Source organism: Hylobates moloch, unplaced genomic scaffold (assembly GCF_009828535.3).
Source record: "Hylobates moloch isolate HMO894 unplaced genomic scaffold, HMol_V3 SCAFFOLD_5, whole genome shotgun sequence".
Taxonomy (NCBI): Eukaryota; Metazoa; Chordata; class Mammalia; order Primates; family Hylobatidae; genus Hylobates; species Hylobates moloch.
Genome location: NW_026652280.1, coordinates 141,915,712 through 141,935,831, shown reverse-complemented (window position 1 = coordinate 141,935,831; position 20,120 = coordinate 141,915,712).

The following is a 20,120-nucleotide window of genomic DNA, read 5'->3' as shown; positions in this document are numbered from 1 at the left end:
CTTACAACTTAGAAAAAGTAATCACAACAATAATAAAGCTAGCGCTTACTGAACACTTACTATGTAATAAGGATTCAACTCATATTAATTCAGGATTCATTACAATTTTTTTTTTTTTTTTTTGAGACAGTCTCCCTCTGTCACCCAGGCGGGAGTGCAGTGACGCAATCTCGGCTCACTGCAAGCTCTGCCTCCCGGGTTCGTGCCATTCTCCTGCCTCAGCCTCCCGAGTAGCTGGGACTACAGGCACCCGCCACCACACCTGGCTAATTTTTTGTATTTTTAGTAGAGACGGGGTTTCGCTGTGTTAGCCAGGATCGTCTCAATCTCCTGACCTCGTGATCCGCCGCCTCGGCCTCCCAAAGTGCTGGGATTACAGAAGTGAGCCACTGCACCCGGCCGATTAATTACATTTTTATTTAATCTTCATAACAATTCTATGTAGTAGGAACTGTTATTATCCCCATTTTACTGACAAGGAAACTGACGCCTACAGAGTTTTAGGAACTTGCCTAGTATCATAGAGGTCCATCTTACCTCTAAGGCTATCGATCTTAACATCTCAATACCAACCAAAATTCATGGCACTAGTTCAATGACAAACAGAGAAAAGACTAACTTGGTTTTCCTGTCAGGAGCAAGCATAAACTATGTTGTAGGCTATCTAGCTAACTAACATGCTTGCAAATATAAAGAGGCCTGAAAAACATTATTTGGCCTCTGAGAGAGCATCTGAGGCCAAAAAAGCATAAGTAATCCAAATAATATAAGAGAAAAATTTTAAAGTACAAGATCCTGGCTTTAAAAGTAAAGAGGGCCAAAACTTGATCCAATGGTAAATAGAGAGATGAATGAAAAGGCAAAAAAAAGCAAAAGTGAAGAAATTCTATTGGACTAAAAATACGTAATAGGTAGGAGCCTTCTCCCCTGAATCTGAAGGAGAGGAGAATCATAATTAGATTCATGTAATCAAGAGTGTAGGAGTATAACAAAGAAAAAGAACACGCTGGCCCACTGGAGACACACATTCCGGATGTGATTCCTGCTGAAGGGGAAATAGGAAGTGGCCAGACTCTCCTTGAGGAAGAAAAAAATGCTGGAAAGGAATTGAACAGTCCTGGTAGTTCAAGAATACCTAATACACACCATGGGAGGGGCGTTTGTATATCTTGGTGATGGTAACTCCTTGTTGTAGAACCTAAAGGCAACCACAGTAAACCAAAGAGGGCTAATCTTTCTCAGGCATATGCCCAGGACTGCTACCCAGTCATGCTGATACCTGCAGGGAGACTGAGGAAGTATCTTTGGGAATAATATCACTGGAGGGAAATTGATACATTTTAGAAAATAGGGGATAATTTTATTGATTCCCTTTAGGAAAAAGAGGAGAATATGGGTGATATTAATGAATGAAATTTAAGTTCTAAATCATGATTTTAAATACCAGAATGAAATTAACCAGGCATGGTGGTGAGTGCCTGTAGTCCTAGCTACTCAGGAGGCTGAGGTAGGAGGATCCCTCAAGCCGAGGTGTTTGAGGCTGCAGTGAGCTATGATCACACCACTGTACTCCAGCTTAGGCAACAGAGCAAGACCTTGTCTCAAAACAGAAACAAAAACAAACCCCCTCCAAAACTGGAGTGACTTGTTTCACTTAATGTAATGTCCTCCAGGCTCATACATGCTGTTGCACATGACAGGATCTCATCCCTTTTTATAGCTGAATAGTATTCCACTGTATATATATACCACATTTTCTTTATCCATTCTTCCATTAATGGGCATTTAGGTTGATTCCATATCTCGGCTATTGTGAATAGTACTGCAATAAACATGGGAGTGTAGATGTCTCTTTGATATTCTAATTTCATTTTCTTTGGATGTATACCTAGTAGTGGGATTGCTGAATCATACAGTAGAGCTATTTTTAATTTTTTGAGGAACTTCCATGCTGTTTTCCATAATAGCTGTACTGATTTACATTCCCACCAACAGTGTGTAAGAGTTTCCCTTTCTCCACATCCTCACCAGCATTCATTATTTTTTGCCTTTTTGATAATAGCCATTCTAACTGGGGTAAGATGATATCACTGGGCGTGGTGGCTCACGCCTGTAATCCCAGCACTTTGGGAGGCTGAGGTGGGCAGATCACCTGAGGTCAGGAGTTCGAGACCAGCCTAACCAACATGGAGAAACCCTGTCTCTACTAAAAATACAAAATTAGCTGGGCATGGTGGCGCATGCCTGTAATCCTAGCTACTCGGGAGGCTGAGGCAGGAGAATTGCTTGAAGCTGGGAGGCGGAGGTTGTGGTGAGCCGAGATTGTGCCATTGCACTCTGGCCTGGGCAACAAGAGAGAAACTCCATCCCAAAAAAAAAAAAAAAAAAAAAGGATGATATCTCATTGTGGTTTTGATTTGCATTTTTCTGATGGTTAGTGACTGATATGGTTTGGCCCTGTCCCCACCCAAATCTTGAATTGTAACTCCCATAATTCCCATGTGTTGTGAGAGGGACCCAGTGGGAGGTAACATAATCATGAGGCTGGGTCTTTCCCGTGCTGTTCTCATGATAGTGAATAAGTCTTAAGAGATCTGATGGTTTTATAAATGGGAGTTCCCCTGCACACGCTGTCTTGCCTGCTGCCAGGTGAGACATGACTTTGCTCGTCCTTTGCCTTCCACCATGATTATGAGGCCTCCCCAGCCAAGTGTGGAACTGTGAGTCTATTAAACCTCTTTTTCTTTATAAGTTGCCCAGTCTCTGGTATGTCTTTACAAGCAGCATGAGAACAGACTAACACAATGACATTGAGCATTTTTTTCGTGTACCTGGTGGCCCTCTGTATGTCTTCTTTGGAGAAAAGTCTACTCAAGTCTTTTGCCCATTTTTAAATCAGATTATATTTTTTACTAATGAGTTGAATTCCTTATAAATACGGGATATTAATCCCTTGTCAAGTGTATAATTCGCAAATATTTTCTCCTATTCTGCAGGATGTCTGTTCACTTTACTGATTTGCTTCCTTTGCTGTAAAGAAGCTTTTTGGTTTGATGTAGTCCCAATTGTTTATTTTTGTTTTTGTTGCTCATGCTTTTGAGGTCTAGTGTAAAAACATCCTTGCCCAGACTGATGTCGTGTAGTGTTTCTCCTGAATTTTCTTCTAGTAATTTCATAGTTTTGTGTCTTACATTTAAATCTGTAATTTACTTTGAGTTGATTTTTATATAGTAAGAAATAGGAGTCAAATTTCATTCTTTTGCATGTTGATATCCAGTCTTCCAAGTGAAATAAGCTAGGCACATTAAGACAAATACTACACAATCTCACTCATACGTGAAATCTAAAAAAATTGATCTCATAGAAGTTGACAGTAGAATAGTGGTTATCAGAGACTGGGGAGAATGTGGGAATGGAGGAGGTGGGAGGAGGTTGGTCAATGGGAATAATGTTACAGTTAGGAGGAGTAAGTTCCGGTGTTCTATTTGTGGAGCAGAATGACTATAGCTAATAAAAATGCATTGTATATTTCAAATAGCTAGAAGAGAGGATTTTGAATACTCTCACAGAAAAGAAATGATAAATGTTTAAGGTGATGAATATGCTGATTACCATGATTTGATCATTACACAATGTATACATGTATCAAAACATCACACTGTACCCTATGAATATGTACAATTATTATGTGTCAATTAAATAAATAAATAATTTGATTATATTCACACACACAAATATTGTAATGAAAGACAAGTCTAAGATGAGAGTGTATCTTACAAAAAAGTGTAAGATTGTGTTTGGCTGGAAACTACTTAATGTGATTGTGGAGAAGGTAAAATAAAAACAGAAATAAACACAGTAGAGAATGGCAGTTCTAATGTGGAAATGCCAAACCATTTCTGCTCTGCCCTCACACCCTTCTTAGAAAAATAATTTTCCACAGTCTGTTGGTATTCAATGACCCTTTTCTCTCCAGCTCCAAATGACTGGACCAAGAGTGGGCTTGTGACACCAAAGAAAGTAAATCATAGGCCAAGCCAAGGCAATCAGATGTGGGAGAGAGTTTAAAGTAGAGGTACCAAGACTGAGTTTCCAGGATTGGACACTTGATCTGAAGGTCATGTGCACTGGAGATAAGATTGTTGTTTTCTGCCATATGCATGCCAAAGCAGAAAATGTGGGGCTGCAGAAGCTGGAGAATGGTGCAGACACACGGCAAGAAGCACAGGAGAACGGAAAGAATGAAATCAATCCCCAACTGTCCAGATGTCAACTGAGTTCCTTGCAGAGCTGAACTAGTCTCTTTGGCTATATAGTCTATGACATACCCCTATAGTCTCTCATTAAATGCCCCTATTTTAAGTTCAAGTTAGTCTCAGTAGGTTCCTGCTTTCTGCAAGCAAACAATTCTTGTCTAAGGTCATATAGAAACAAGAATGATATTGTGATTGCAGATCCAAATCATTTCACTTGAAATAATCATTAAGACATAGGTCATAAACAATTCTCATAGTCTCATAATCTCAGATGTTTTACAGACTGACACAGAACATGAGTTATAAGAGAAGTAAACTTGCGATTGTAGCATAGGATGGAGAATATGCTTTCATAGGAAGCAACAGAAAGAACTTGGTGGGAATGAATAAGAAAGAGCAATGATGGGGCTTCAAATATTCAGACATTTACTAACGATTTCATTCAGCGAATATAATTCTTGATTAACTTTGGCTTCACTGACAATGCCATCTTCCAAAGAGATGAAATAACTAGAGGAACTTCCATTCTGAACCTAAGTCTTACAGACAAGGAGAGGTTTGTTGGTGAAATGAAAATAATGGGCTGGGCACAGTGGCTCACGCCTGTAACCCCAGCACTTTGGGAGGCTGAGGCGGTGGATCATTTGAGCCCAGGAGGTCACGCCCAGCCAGGGAAACATGGCAAAATCCGTGTTTACCAAAAACAAACAAACAAACAAAACGAAAACAACAAAAATTAGCCAGGCATGGTAGCGTGCACCTGTAGTCCCAGCTACTAGAGAGGCTGAGGTGGGAGGATCACCTGAGTCCTGGGAGGTGATCAAGGCTAGAGTGAGCAATACACCACTACACTCCAACCTGAGCAATGAACGAGATCCTGTCTCAAAAAAAAAAAAGAAAAAGAAAGAAAGAAAAGAAAGAAAAGATGATGTCCCAGGAGAAAACTGTCCCTGGATCCCTGGATGATCATCAGGGAAAGAAAAACTGAATACAGCTGAAGTTTTAAAAGTCTGAGATTGAACTACAAAAGAAAATGTGATTCAGTGGCAAAAGACTCTTGAAGGAAATGCAGCTCAAGAGATTAAAATGAAATTCTATGTTATTTCTCCATAAGGAGGAAAGGGAGGAAGAATCTAGAGAAAGCAATGTAACTACATAGGCTACCTTCTCACAAACTCATATATATACCACCTAACTATGTACATATTATGGAAAAAAGAGATCAATGAACCAGGAAAAATAAAAGAATGGCATCAACTTATACACAGAGTTATATGCAGGCTAACACCTCAATGCTACTGATTGTAAAAAAAAAAAAAAGTGCTAAAGTTAAAAAAATGGTTTATATTTATGTGTGGATCAGGATTACAATGGAGCTAGTGGTAGTTTCTGAATACCAAAAAAAAAATCCTTGTCTCTTTTATTTCTTTCTTCTCAGTAAAGGTGAATGGCATTTGTCTTGGTTTTGTGTGTGTTGCTATAACAAAATACTTGAGGCTGGATAATTTATAAAGAAAAGAGGTTTGTTTAGATCATGGCTCTGCAGGCAGGGAAGTTCTAGGTCATGACCCTGGATTCTGGAGAACCAAAGTTAGGAGAGACAGGGTATCTGGTGGAAGAAATTTCTAAGCAGTAAAGCACTCAAGAAGTGGCAGGGGTATTTTAATAGCTTACATTCAGTTATGGCAGCAAAAGATTGACCTTCAAGTGACATTTGTAAGTAAAAGAGAAACAGAGGGTAAAAATTTGGAAAATGTGTTGCCTAGCCATATGTTAGAGAATGAAAGAGTATTTTCAGGAGAGAAATCTGAGGATGTATCTGAACAACCATTTACTAAAGAGATCAGTATGGCTAAAAGGGAGCTTGTGTTGGTCTATTTTCTGCAGATACAACAGAATATCACAGATTGAGTAATTTATAAAGAAAAGATATTTATTTGGTTCATGATTCTGCAGGCTAGGAAGTCCACGATCTAGGGGCCACACCGGTGAGGGCCTTCTTGCCACATCAAAACACGGCAAAAAGCATCACATGATGCGAGAGGGCCAGAGAGCACAAGACAGAGAAAAAGGGAGTCAAACTCCTGCAGTAACTAAGCTGCTCTTGTGATAATAGCATTAATCCAATTATGAAGGCAGAGCCCTCATGATGTAATCACCTCTTAAAGGTCCCACTTGTTAATATCATCACAATGACAATTAAATGTCAACATGAGGTTTGGAGAAGATATTCACACTATAGCAGAGCCCAAGCACTTTTTCCAATTGAATCCATTAAACATACTCTTTACCAGGCATTGTAATGAACAGAAGGAAGAAGGAACAAAACAGATAGTTCCTGCTCTTATAGATCTTATGCTTGACTCTGTCCTTAGCCCTCTTCCAAAAACATTTTAAATGATTTTTGTGAGTGTTTGGAAAATACACTTATTAAATTTGTATATGACATGCAGATAAGAAAAATAACAGATCCAGCAGATGATGAAATTGGCATCCCAAGGGATCTTGAAAGGCTAGCATATGGATTAAGTCAAATAATACTAAGTATAATAAGAATAAATGTTAAGATTCTTCCCTTTAAACAAAACAAAATAAAACACAATGTTCACCACAGATAAATAGGGTGAAGGGAAATATAGTTTAGCAACAGACGATGTAGAAAATTATCCAAAGATTTTGGCAGAAAACTCAACATGACTAAACAGTGTAATTGGCTGAAAAAAGAAAAAAATACAATTTTTAATTGTATGAACAAAACATACCCTAGAAAGGGTGAGGAAATAGGCTGACTGTATCCTGTATTCGTGGTCTAGGTGCCACCCTTATGAGTAATATAGGTGATGTGTAAAAGAAATTAGCCACAGTGGGGACAGCCCCTGAGATTGCAGAAGGAACAGTAGAAAGAAATGGAATTGTTTATCCCTGAACAGTCTCATTAGGGATAGCATAGGTGTCTTCAAATACATAAGGCTGTTCTGTGCAAGAGGGTCTACACTAGTTCTACATAATACCTAGAAGCAGAGCTAAGATAAAGGAATAAAAGGTCAAGCGAGCCAGATTCAGCTCAAATTAAGTGCAAACTATATTGTCCAAATCTCTTGCCATGGCCGGGGAGCCAAGATGGCCGAATAGGAACAGCTCCGGTCTCCAGCTCCCAGCCCGAGCGACACAGAAGACTGGTGATTTCTGCATTTCTGCTTGAGGTACCGGTTTCATCTCACTAGGGAGTGCCAAACAGTGGGTGCAGGACAGTCGGTGAAGCGCACTGTGCGCGAGCCGAAGAAGGGCGAGGCATTGCCTCACTCGGGAAGCGCAAGGGGTCAGGGAGTTCCCTTTCCTAGTCAAAGAAAGGGGTAACAGACGGCACCTGGAAAATCGGGTCAGTCCCGCCCTCATACTGCGCTTTCCCAACGGGCCTGGAAAACGGCACACTAGGAGATTGTATCCCGCACCTGGCTCTGAGGGTCCTATGCCCACGGAGTCTCGCTGATTGCTAGCACAGCAGTCTGAGATCAAGCTGCAAGGCGGCAGCGAGGCTGGGGGAGGGGCGCCCGCCATTGCCCAGGCTTGCTTAGGTAAACAAAGCAGCCAGGAAGCTCGAACTGGGTGGAGCCCACCACAGCTCAAGGAGGCCTGCCTGCCTCTGTAGGCTCCACCTCTGGGGGCAGGGCACAGACAAACAAAAACTCAGCAAGAACCTCCACAGACTTAAAGGTCCCTGTCTGACTGACAGCTTTGAAGAGAGTAGTGGTTCTCCCAGCACGCAGCTGGAGATCTGAGAACGGACAGACTGCCTCCTAAAGTGGGTCCCTCACCCCTGAGCAGCCTAACTGGGAGGCACCCCCCCAGAAGGGAAAGACTGACACCTCACTGGGCCAGGTACTCCTCTGAGACAAAACTTCCAGAGGAACTATCAGACAGCTGAATTGGTGGTCTCACGAAAATCCGCTGTTCTGCAGCCACCGCTGCTAACACCCAGCCAAACAGGGTCTGGAGTGGACCTCTAGTAAACTCCAACAGACCTGCAGCTGAGGGTCCTGTCTGGTAGAAGGAAAACTAACAAACAGAAAGGACATCCACACCAAAAACCCATCTGTACATCACCATCATCAAAGCCCAAAAGTAGATAAAACTGCAAAGATGGGGAAAAAACAGAGCAGAAAAACTGGAAACTCTAAAAAGCAGAGCACCTCTCCTCCTCCAAAGGAACGCAGCTCCTCACCAGCAATGGAACAAAGCTGGATGGAGGATGACTTTGACGAGTTGAGAGAAGAAGGCTTCAGACGATCAAACTACTCTGAGCTACGGGAGGAAATTCAAAACAATAGCAAAGAAGTTAAAAACTTTGAAAAAAAATTAGAAGAATGGATAACTAGAATAACCAATGGAGAGAAGGGCTTAAAGGAGATGGAGGAGCTGAAAGCCAAGTTTCGAGAACTACGTGAAGATTGCAGAAGCCTCAGTAGCAGATGCGATCAACTGGAAGAAAGGGTATCACAGATGGAAGATGAAATGAATGAAATGAAGTGAGAAGGGAAGTCTAGAGAAAAAAGAATAAAAAGAAATGAACAAATCTCTTGCCATGGCCTATGAGCTCCACAGGATCTTCCCTGGGCTCTCTCTGTAGCTACATTTCTACTTCTCGCCTACCCACTCGCTACACTTCATCCATTGTCCTTCTTCCTATTCCTCAAACTCACCAAATCCAATCCCACCTTAAAGTCATGCACCTGTTCTCACTGCCTAAAAAACTTTTCTCCCAGATGTGCACAGAGCTGGCCCCTTCTCATCATCGAGGCCGTCGATGTTAAAGAAATTCTTTATGAGAGGCCTTTCCTGGTCACCCTATTTAAATTAGCATCTCTAATCACCTTCTAATACAACTCAGTATTTTATTTTATTTTAGCATTTACCACTACATAATATTATCTTTATGAGGGGATATAGATTTTAGAGTCTCACTCACTATTGAATCCCCAGTCCCTAGTGTAATGCCTAAAACGTAGTTGTTTAGTAAATACTGGTTGAAAGAATGAATATAAAAGACAGCAATATCTCCCAAGATAAGTGTTTGAGTGCAGACTAAAAACTCATTGGGAGGGTTGTGTAGAGGGGATTCATGCATAAATTGAGGACAATCTTAAAGTCCTTTTCAGTACTGAAATTCTATAATTAAGTACTAAATTGTGAAACACATTATAATTATACTATCAGTTCAGAGAGATATGATTAATAAAGCCCAGAACAGTCAAGAAGCCTTTAATGAAGAGGTGGAAATTCAGGGCTCTTTAAGGATGGGTGGAATTTGGACAGTTGGAGTGGGAGGGAAAGGATTTCTAGAAGGAAGGACTGGCGTGAGCAAAGTCTCAGAGGCAGACCTAAGTACCATACAAGGAGAAGACTGTACAGAGCTAGGCTTGACAAGAGCAGAGAATGTGGATTGGGAAATTGAGAAAAATGAGATAGACAGGTAGAGTGGGGCTGCAATGCAGGTAGGACCTTAAAACCAAGCAATGAATTAAACTCAGTGAGCAAACTCTGAAAATTCTTGAGGAGATAGATGAACACCATGATTTCATGCCTAAATTAATAATATCTATAGTTATTTCCATCATGAGAACCTAACATTTAGTAGGTGCTCAATAAATATTTGCTTATTTATCATAAAATGATCATATTATTGAACATCGGCAGGCTATATGCAAGCCTGTGTAAGAATGAAAATGAATTTGCATATACTCTGTCACTCAGATTCCTTTGTCATCAGTGTCCTGCAGGTAGCTGGCTCATCATGATCAGGTGGAAAAGATGTCCTCTACTGTAAATAGACAGCATCTGTGACCTATGACTATGACCCTATTAGAATCACGCTCCATACACACTAGTTGTTATAACCTGGTATATGAGGGAGTGCCATATTGAGATTTAAATGATGTCTTATCCATCTCACCAGCACTTACATAAATGTCATCTTTTCCAATTAATCACTTTAAAATTGAATGCAGCCAAACGAATGTAGTTCTTTTGAGTTAATCACTTTAAAAGCCCATACCCTAGTCTCATTTTTTCCACCCTTTCTGACAGTTCTCTTTAGAAAAGGCTTTCAGAAGCCCCATGCCAGCCAAACAAGAAAAATGTCTCATCACTCTGTAGGCAGTGTGTTGCCATGTAACTCTTGCCATGTAACTCTCTGCCAAACACCCTTTAAAGCATCCACACAACTCCTTGCCTTAAGCGGTGATGGTTAGAGATCAAGATCCAGGCTTTCCCTAGCCCCACTACACTCTCTCTTCCTTATTAACTGGTCCCTCTTTTCTTCTCTTTCCACATGCCTGATATATTTCTAATATTGCTTGATTTTTTTCCTGTTGTTTCCCCATATTTTTTGCAAAGCTCTTTGAAGGAAATGTTAAATATATTAGTGTTATTTGAATCAATTAAGTATGACATCCCATGAGAACCCAGTTGGATTTGGGTGGTAGCAGAGTACAATATAACAGCTCTGCAATCACACAGCGTGGGTGAAAACCTAGTTTTGTCAACCTTGAGCAATTACCAGCTGTGTGACCTTGAACAAATTACTTAACCTCTCTAAGCCAGTTTCTAAACTGAAAAACAAGAATGCTAATGATAGGCATAAGGCAATCTATGTAAAACAGTTCAGTGCCTAGCACACAAAAACTTTATCTTCCATTTTTAACTGGCAGAACAACAATAAATATTAACTAAATTAATCATATTAATTCACAAGTTGAGGGAAAGCAAATGCTCTGTCTGTACCACATCCTAACAAGTACTCAATTCCATGAAGAAATCAGTGTAACAGATTGGTAGAAATAAAGGAACTGAGAGTGCTATTTATTGGAATTGTTCCCTTTCTCCACGGTGACAGTGTTTTCTCAATAACAGACAAATAGATAAAAACCAATCTTTTTCTTACTTTATCTCATACTTGACGAATGAAGAGGAAATAAGTAGAAGAAATCTTCTCAAGGAAGAGGAAGCTACAAACACAAGCCCAAATGCCTTATAAACATCCATGAAGTTCTTTGCAAATGCTGTCAGTATGAACATAAGTTCCTGCTATAACATTAACAAGCAGATTAAAGGGTGCTGCTGTAATTATTATTATTATTATTTTTTTTTTTTTTTTGAGTCTTGTTCAGTCGCCCAGGCTGGAGTGCAGTGGTTGCGATCTTGGCTCACTGCAAGCTCCGCCTCCTGGGTTCACGCCATTCTCCGGGCCTCAGCCTCCCGGGTAGCTGGGACTACAGGCGCCCGCCACTACGCCTGGATAATTATTTTGTATTTTTAGTAGAGACGGGGTTTCACCGTGTTAGCCAGGATGGTCTCGATATTCTGACCTCGTGATCCGCCCGTCTCGGCCTCCCAAAGTGCTGGGATTACAGGCATGAGCCACCGCACCTGGCCAGGTGCTGCTGTAATTATTTACAGAGCAAACACTCATGACGCCACGAGAATAGGGTTTTGGAATTTTAAATTACAGTCCTGGCACTTTACAGCCTCAGACAATTTTCTTAAATCCTCAAAGCCTTGATTTCCTCGTCTGTAAAATGGAGAAAATTAAGAAAAATAATATGTATAAGGTTCTTACACAAGATAAACAGGCAGTATATATTGCATCCCTACCCTCTTAGGGCAATGTTCGCTGAATAAAATTGTGATCAGGGTTTCTAGCCTGCAACATCTGAAGTGTACATGGTGCTTTAGTACAAAGGAAGACTTTGTATCTGGGTATTAGGCAGTCAAGTGTTCAATAAATATTTGGTTATTTGTTTTGGCTTTAATGGAAGTACTTTGTGTACCCAATAGCTAGTCCAGGATCTTCTTCATTACCTTTGTAGATAGGGAAGCCCCCAGTTTCCTAGGTCTGCAGTATCCTAATATAATCCCAAGATCCTATCTCTTCCATTCACCACTGTTTTTCTTCATTTCCTATAAGGAAGTTTCTGGTGGTTTGGCAGGAGAGCTAGCCACAGAAGACAATGTTTTCAATATACCTGGACTGTCTTAAGCTTCCCCTATGTTCGAATTGTCACTGTATGGCTGAGAGGTGTTTAAAGCAGAATTGAAGGAGGCTGAGGCGGGTGGATCACGAGGTCAGGAGATTGAGGCCATCCTGGCTAACACAGTGGAACCCTGTCTCTACTAAAAAATACAAAAAATTAGCTGGACGTGGTGATGGACGCCTGTAGTCCCACCTACTCAGGAGGCTGAGGCAGGAGAATGGCATGAACCCAGAGGCAGAGCTTGCAGTGAGCCGAGACTGCAACACTGCACTCCAGCCTGGGCAACAGAACAAGACTCCATCTCAAAAAAAAAAAAAAAAAACCCAGAAGTGAAGGAGAGGTATAATCTAAATGGTTATCCTAAATAATAGATTGATATCAATGTCATATATCTACAACCTTCTGGAAAGGGAACTGCTTCCTCTTGTTTTCATTTTGGGTGAAAAGATTGCTGATTCATGAGTGGGCTGTGAGCTCTGACTTTAGAGAGAGAGCTGGTCTCAGCCAAATGAGAAGCAAGAGGTAAGGGGCAAAGGAAGAAAATGGCAATCCCACACTTTGATGTTTATGTGCCAGGGAGGTAGTTTTTCCTCCCAGAGGTGTTAGACAAAGATTTTAACAATGGGACAATCTGTCTCTGGGGTAGCTGGTCCTAGAGAGCAGGAAAAGGAGCTATAAAAATCCAGCTACTTTTGCTACAGGCAAAATAATTTGTCCCCACCATCAGAAAAACAAAAACAAAACACTGGTCAGATTTCATGACTAATTTACTGTAACATCCAGTAGCTCAGGACCATATGCAGATAAGGGTTTAACCAGTCTCCTGATGACTCAAGTCTACACACCTCTGTGAGATGGAGCAGTGTCTGGTGACCAAGGAGAGACTGGTACATGCTGCAAGCCAGTTGTTTCCCTATATCCAAGAAGTCAGACTTGCAGCCAACCTCAGTCCATTCTTTGGCCCAGTAGGAGGAATGGAGGCAGGCCAGTCCAACCATCTTTCCATCAGGGCTCTGCAAAAAGACACCCGAGTGGCTGAGCAAGTTGTCCCTGTGTCTGTGTCTGCACTTTAGGAATGGCTGCAGCAGCTCTTAGGTCTTCACTCAGCAGGTTTATACAGAGTGAAGGCAACATATAAGAAGCAGGAAGTCTTAGGCCAAGGCAGGAGGATCGTTTGAGCCCAGGAGTTCAAGACCAGCCTGGGCAACATTGTGAGACCTTGTCTCTACAAAAAAAAAAAAAATTTAAATCAGCTGGGTATTGTGGTGCATGCCTGTAGTTCCAATTAGTTGGGAGGTTAAGGCAGGACTGGAGTCCAGGTCATTGAGGCTACAGTGAGCCATGATCACGCCATTGTACTCCCATCTTGGGCAACAAAGCACAGTTCTGTCTCAAAAAAAAAAAAAAACAAAAAAAAAAACAGAAAAAGAAGCAGGATGCCTTGGCTAACAATGACAACAGCAGAGAAGTGACAAATGACAGGGTGGAAAGACAGAAGAACTCTTAACAGCACAGTTGTCTGGAGCCATTTAACATTGGGTGAACAGCCCTGTGGACCTTAGTGGCTCCTGAGGGCATGGCAGTATTACAGAATTGAACAATGATTGATGTTCAAAGTGAGTCATCGAGAAAAGGTCAAATTGAGTTCCGAATATTTCATTTAAGAAGGCAACATACTATGTAAAACATTTTGGAAAAATCACTCTCTAAAATAAAATTTTAAAATTGGCATTTAAGTTTAGGTTATAATATGTTGACAATTAATAGTACCACCACTTAATATATTAGATAGACTACATTATTAAAAATCCCCATCCAGAAAGAATCAATTTTTACTTATATGTTCTTATTGATATATAAGTATATTGTACACACATATATACATTCACACGTGCACACATGGCCACACAGTGTGTATTTTTTAAACAAATCTCACCACTGATTATTTTATTAAATAGATCTCATATCTTCCTACTTCTTCCAGGAGTTGACACCATTATTTATCTCCTCCCACTTCTTAAGCCACTTGCTCTTTATTAGATCTTTCTCTTTACCATGTAAACATGTTCAAGGCTCTCCCACCTTGAAAACAAAACAAACAAAAAACCTGCCTGGATTCTATAGCACCACACCCTATCCTAGAACTGACCTGTACCTCTCTTTCCCTTCACAATCAAACTTGTAGGAAAAGCTCTCAATCTTGTGGCCACCTCTCCAGTGACTCTTCTCTTGCTAAGTTCCAATGCTTTAAAAAAAGAAAAAAAAAATTTGTTTGTATCCTTTGCCCATTGGCCTGTGCCCCCTTCTTAAGCCACACTCTCCTCCACATCCCTGAGATTCTGCTTTACCTTCTTTCATTTCTTCCTCTGACTTACTTGGGTCTCCTTTCAAGTTTCCCTTTCTCTGTCTGAAAAAGTTCTGACAAAGTTCTCACTTGGTGTGTGTGTGTGTGTGTGTGTGTGTCTGCATGCACATGCATGTGGGTGTGAAAAACCATGTAGTAAATACATGTAATAAATACATCTACCTAGATGACACTGAAAACATACCATATTCATGACTCCTATCTGCTCATCAGAACAGCTCCTCCTTGAGTTTCCCTTTCTGAGAACCATTAATCCAGTAACCTGGCTTTGGAGACATATGGACTTTTTTTCATTCATTCATTCATCCAAACAATTACCACCACCGCTTGATTGTGCCTCGTTAACATCTCAAATCTATTCCCTCCAGCTTGCCTCCTATGTGCGCTTTATCTGCATTTTGAATCAGGAAATGTCTTTAGTCTCCACCTTCATGCATCAGTTCTCCTTGATTCCTGGACATTTTGCCTCTGCTTCTTTGCTCCTCTTTGGTATTTGAGACTTGGTTACCCAGCTCTCCCAATCTGCCTCACTACCACTCTTCTGGAACTCTAGAAGATTTACTCTCACTCACAATCTAGGCCACGAGGCCTGGTCCTGGTGTACAGTCCAAGGACCACTTCTCCTCTATTCTTACCAACTCCTCTCCCTCAATAAGGACAAGAGAAACAGGAAAATTTCTCCCAATTGAGGACAGCCCCCTACAAACCATCGCTCAACCATAAATAATTATTACTCTATATTGGAAGTGTTGGTTCTTTTGTTGGCCTCTACCTTATGCTCTAAAGTTTTTGTCTATTGGCTTTAATATCCAGATCATCTATGAGTCTGCTTCTATTACCTGCCTTTTCTCTTTATTACTGGCCACATTTTATTGCCTTGTCCCATATCTACTAGTTTTTTATTATGTGTCAGACATGGGATAGAAAAAATGTGAAGATTCCAAATGCTATCTTCTACAGAGAGGGTTCTCCCTTTCCTTTGTTAGGCAGAGAGGGTAAGGAGTTGGTCATTTCGATTACATGAGAAATTGATACAATGAGAAATTGGGCTGAGTGTGAGCTGCATTTTTATTAAGACTTGCTCTACCCTAATTTGCTCCTTCAAGGGCGTGTTCCTTCTGGGCTTGTGAGTGTGAGCCTTGGAGTCTTCATCTCCTCAGCCCTGAAAGACTGCAGGAGATCCAGCTCTGTCCTTCAGAAGTCCCAGCCTAGATCTTTAGCCCTCTGTCCCTCATAGCTTCAATACTTGGCAAATGTCTTAAGAAAAAAACTGGAGGTGTATATAAGGGAAGGTCTCCAGAGGACCTGTTTCCTAAGCATCACAAGACAATGAGAGATAGATTTCACTCTTTTAAAAGTTTTTGCCCTAGTTTCATATCCCTCTGTGCAGTACCAGAATTCAGCAAATATGTTACAGGAAAATCAGCCATGTGTTTGAGTTGCCTTCTTCCTATTTGTCATGTCATCCCTTTATAACTGTCAAGAACTTTACCGGTTTTTCTTTGTCCCAGCAGAGATTCTCTGTGTAGGCAAATCCTTCAACCCACACTCAGGATTGGCATATATCTGGTGAAAAAATATAAGATAGTGTCAGCTCACTTTGGCAAGGATTCTACTCTATCTGGAATTTTGGTTCATCTAATCCACATGCTTCCACAGAAACTTGATGCCTTTAAAACATAATATTGTTTTTTTGAGACTGAGTCTCACTCTGTCGCCCAGGCTGGAGTACAGTGGCATGATCTCGGCTCATTGCAAGCTCCACCTCCTGGGTTCACACCATTCTCCTGCCTCAGCCTCCCGAGTAGCTGGGACTACATTTATCCAGGTTACCCCAAGTTGTTGCACTGAGAGTGTTGGCCTTCCATGGACTTCTACATCTTACCCAGAAGTGAAAGTCTCATACTCACACTTTAAAAAAAAAATCCCTTGTGATTCCTATCTCAATATTTTGTGCATAATACACAATAACTTGTCATGTGAGTTTTTAATTAATGAATAAAGAGATAATTGCCCCCAGTGAGATAGTCATATTTTACTATGAATTTAATGCTTACCGATAAACAAAATAACTTCAGTTCAAGAAAGAATGTGGGCCGGGCATGGTGGCTCACACCTATAATCCCAGCACTTTGGGAGGCCAAGGTAGGTGGATCACTTGAGGTCAGGAGTTGGCCTGGCCAGCATGGTGAAACCCTGTCTCTACTAAAAATACAAAAAATGAGCCAGGCGTGGTGGTGCATGCCTGTAATTTCAGCTACCCAGGAGGCTGTGGCAGGAGAATCGCTGGAACCCAGGAGGCAGAGGTTGCAGTGAGCTGAGATCAAGCCACTGCACTCCAGCCTGGGTGAGAGGGAGACTCATTTCAAAAAATAAAAGAAAAAAAATGTGGTCCATATTCAATATTCATTTAATTCTTACAATACCTCTTATGTAGGAGTTCCAATAATGATGGGAAGGCTAGAGATAGCTACTATTTATTAAGTACTTATCATGTGCCAAACACCATGCTAAGTATATACATAAATTCATTTATATATATTTATATACATTAATTCATTTAAACCCTACAGTAAGCTGGGAGATAGGTATTTCTGTCTTCACTTTCATGAGGAAATCAAGGCTGGGAAAGATTAAATGACTTGTCTAAGTGCTCAAAGCTGATAAATGGAAGAGTTGGGATTCAAACACAGTATGTCTAGTTCCCAGTCTAGATATTTTTCACTGTACTTCAGCTTTTTATCAGGTATGATACCACAGTTGTCCTGTAGGATTTAATTAAAATACCTGGAATTCCCCAACTTATACCTTTCCTAAGTACTCCAAAAATATAAAATATAATTATGAATGAGCTATCCCAAGACGATACTGAAAACACTTACAAGTGGGCAGATGGCCTTGGTTGCCTCTTAATGGTAGAAATAGTTTTGCCTTATTTACCTGACATTACATTGCGTGGTCTCAGATTTGGATAGCAAGAATAATTTTTAAGATGGATGACTATTTAGGATTAGGGATATGTCTGTAGCCATAGTATCGAGTAACCCTGAACCTCACAGGAATTAAACTTATTACTTTGAATTCGTTAACGTCTCACTCTTAACCTCTGAGTTAACCAGCCACAGATCAAATAGATCAAATTGCACTTTATAATGGAATAATATGTTATTAAAAATGAAAGCCATTCCATTTGTTTATTAAAAATTCATTACTTAAAAAAAGGCCTAATGTCACATGTTAAGTTATTTGTTGTCATTTGGAAAAAGAGAAAGATTTACTTAAAAAGAACGAGTCAGCCATTTTAGATCCTGAGTGAATAAAATGCACCTTTCTTTGGTGCCAATTAGATTTCCCCTTATTCATCTATTTCTCTTAAAATGCTTGTAGAAATATTTTGATGCAATGCTTCCATTCAGGGTACAAAGGAGATGAGAGAAAAATACTCTGGCAGAGTATTTAATCAGGTGTATTATTAGATAAGGATAGCTTTAGTTAAAGCAGCATCTACAGATTAGAATTCCTTCTTTTTAAAATGTTCACGGAAAATAAGTGATATAAACTTCTTTTCACCAAATAAGAATTTTAGGAAGTAAAAGATTATCAAAAGAGTCCTGGATTCTTTATTATTTCTGCCTGTAAGCTATTATTATTCTGTAAGTGGGGAAATTACTATAAACTGTCATACTTTCAGAAAGAATTGTCTTCACCTAAACACCTCCTTTATGTGTATAATTATAATATCTCTTATATGTGTGTGTATATATATCTTATATAGATATAAATATATGGATTTAGCTACATCCACACGTATATACATATGTACACATAAGGTATATATGTACTATATATGCCTCTACAGCTTATATATGTCTGAATATATATGAGCAAAGCTAGGTCTTTTGTGTAAATTATTATATAGACATTTCTTGATATTTCAAGATGCTTCCAAATCCATTTTATAATTTCCTCATCATAAAAGTGTGAGATGTTTATAAGAGAAGAAATCATGGTACAAAGAATTAAGTTAAACGTTCTGTCCAAGATCACAGAACAGAAGCCTGATGAAAGCCCGGTTGCCCGATGCTTCCTGTTGACGATGCTGCCACCCTCGCTTGATAGGCTTTGCTCCAGCTGAGTCTGAGAAGGACACCATGTCCCCATTTCAATTTCCTTGAATCAATTCACTCAAACAAAAGGTCACTTTAGACAGAAATCCAGTTTGACTGATTTCTCTCACTGTATTGACTAGTTTAAATAAAATGAGCAAATCAGTGTCTTTATTTCTGTGTCACACAGACATAGCCCAGATACTAACCAGGTGCTGTAACACCAGCCTCCATGACACATTTAAAACCCTGTCTTCTGGATTAAATATCTTTCTCTCAAATTAGAAAGTGACTAAAAGGCAGGACAGAAAAAAAAAGACAGCTGATGACCCCTTCCTAAGCAAACATTTTTCAAATACAAAGGCTAAAAAAAAAGCTATGTTTAAAAATTGCAACCACCAGAGAGTAAATGTATCGATCGTGTCATTATTTTTTTCCTCCTGGTTGCTAGGATGTGGTCTATATTAAAAGATAGTTGTTGCCTTGGTGAAAATCTTCCCAGAGCAAAGTGATAGTGCTCCCCCTGCTGACCAAGAAGTCTAGGAAATTGTTTTCTTGTTTTGCTTTTTTTCAGTTTAAAACAAAATGAAAAGGGCAATTAGACATCTTTAGCAAATAACTTTGGGCTTTACCTGCAAAACTGTATTGCAAGAATATCAGAAACTTACTGAAACGATGCCTGAAATGTTCCTTCCTGCTACATATGAGACAAAAAGCAAATTCTGACCATGTGCCCCTGCTTGAGGTTGTTTTTGTTTCTTCTCTCTCTCGCTCTTTTTTTTTTTTTTTTTTTTTTTTAGAGTCTTGCTCTGTCGCCCAGGCTGGAGTACAGTAGCATGGTAGCATGATCTCGGTTTACTGCAACCTCAGTCTCCCGGGTTCAAGCAATTCTCCTGCCTCAGCCTCCCAAGTAGCTGGGACTACAGGTGTGTGCCACAAGGCCCAGCTAATTTTTGTATTTTCAGTAGAGGCGGGGTTTCACCAGGTGGGCCAGGCTTGCCTTGAACTCCTTGCCTCAAGTCATCCACCCTCCTTTGCCTCCCAAAGTGCTGAGGTTACAGGCATGAGCCACCACGCCCAGCCTGTTTCTTCTGACTCAGGGTGGGCCTGGTGACTCAGATCCTTCTCACCTTAATAAAATTATTTTGGGATGCCACTGAATTTTTGTAAAGGCCCAGGACAGGAAATTGCTTATAATATTAACTAGTGACTTTTACTAATCACTAGTTACTTGTAATGAAAGAAAAGGAGAAAGAGAGAGAATTCCACAGAGGTCTTAAGTGTCTTGCACCTCAGGTTTTATTGAATGCATCTAACATTAAAGCTGAGAAGTGGTAGGAGTGGCCTCGTCAGATTGTGATGG